Consider the following 1,609-nt stretch of genomic DNA (forward strand, 5'->3'; position numbering starts at 1 on the left):
TGTCCCAACGGGTGTAGCTATGATGACTGAGTGGACCCCATGCTACTACTACATACTACTACTATGAAGCGCAATGGGCTGGATGACACTATCAAATATTTTAAGCCAAATTTGAAAGGAATTAATACCCTTAATTGCATTTAGAGTTCTTCTGGCTTTTTTTTCACACTGCCATGTTGAAACTTCCTGATGCTGTTATGGTTATACCAAGGTAGGCATAACTCATACTGTGTTCAACGACATGATTATTAATGGTAAACTGGGTAATGGTAATCTCTCTCTCTCTCTCTCTCTCTCTCTCTCTCTGTGTGTGTGTGTGTGTGTGTGTGTGTGTGTGTGTGTGTGTGTGTGTGTCTCACTCTGGCGCATGCGCAGTCCCTCCGCGCTGCTCTCTGTGCGGCGCAGAGCGCGCGGCTCTCCGCTGCTCCGACAGAGTTGATCAGTGTCCTGATGGGTGGACGATGGATGACTGATCAATCAAACCCCGCGCTCGACTCACATCCAGGAGACACAGATCAGTATTGATTACTGATTAATGATCGGTAGCTGTTAGTGTGTGTGTGTGTGTGTGTGTGTATGTGTGTGTGAGAGCGGAGTTCAGCGCTTCAAACCCACAGGACTCTACTTTCTTCATCCATCAATACCTCCTCCTCCTCCTCCGGTAAGTCACCTTCCTCCTCCTCTTCTTCTGCTTTCTCTTCATCTTCTGTCTCTTTCTCCTCCTCCTCCTCTTCTTCTCTCTTTTTCTTTTCTTTGTTTTTGTTTTCTTTGAAACGGACCGAACAGCACCAGTAGAGGCTTTAAACCACGAATGTACCGGAGACCGTATTTCCGTCTGTCCGTTGGTTTTTGTCCGGTTCACTTTCAGGCTGCTTCTGTCAGAAAAATTAAGTTTAAATGTCCGTCTGTTTGTGTTTTTGATCATTTTACAAGATCCGTCTGTCTGTATTTTGTGTCTCTGTTCATTTTTGTCCACATCAGTTCAGAAATTTAACCTATTGACAGTTTTACTTATAACGTGTGTATATTAATTTAAGTGTCTGTTGGACAGCTTACCAGTAGTGGAGGAAGTACCCAGAAAGTAGTAAAAATACTCCAGTAAAATGCATGTAGAATATTAATCTGCATATTAACCATTACTAGCTGTCAGGTAAATGTGGTTGAGTGAAAAGTACAACATTTCTTTCTTAAAAACAAATACAAAAGTATAAAGTAAAATGGAAATAATCAAGTAAAGAACCTTAAAATTGTAGTTAAATAGTGGTGGAAGAAGTATTGAGATCCACTACTTAAGTAAAATTAGCAATAAAAATACTCCATTACAAGTAAATGTCCAGCATTAATTTTCTTTAACATATGTTAAAGTACATACATGTTATCAGGAAAATTTACCTAAAGTATCAAAAGTAAAAGTACTCATTCTGCAGTAAAATGGGCCCTTTATATTATATTATTGGATAATTAATACTGCAGTAATGTGTAAGTAGCATTTCACTAATGAAGTTGGTGAAAGTGGAGCTAATTAATTTATATACTGTTGGGTATTAAATCTGTAATAATGCATCATATTTTATAAACTGATTACAAGTTTTGTAAGTGAAATCCTATT

At 38.6% G+C, this 1,609-nt stretch overlaps 1 protein-coding gene across 2 annotated transcripts in view; it reads left to right on the forward strand.

The window, feature by feature from the left end:
- Positions 1-375: 375 nt before the first annotated feature.
- Positions 376-1,609, forward strand: part of znf385b (zinc finger protein 385B) — a 58,033-nt gene continuing 56,799 nt past the window's right edge. For both annotated transcript variants that reach the window (XM_044217730.1, XM_044217731.1), the window contains exon 1: positions 376-661. The gene's annotated coding sequence lies outside the window, so the exon portion shown is untranslated. The remainder of the gene's footprint in view (positions 662-1,609) is intronic.

This window comes from Siniperca chuatsi, linkage group LG12, assembly GCF_020085105.1.
Source record: "Siniperca chuatsi isolate FFG_IHB_CAS linkage group LG12, ASM2008510v1, whole genome shotgun sequence".
NCBI classification, from domain to species: domain Eukaryota; kingdom Metazoa; phylum Chordata; class Actinopteri; order Centrarchiformes; family Sinipercidae; genus Siniperca; species Siniperca chuatsi.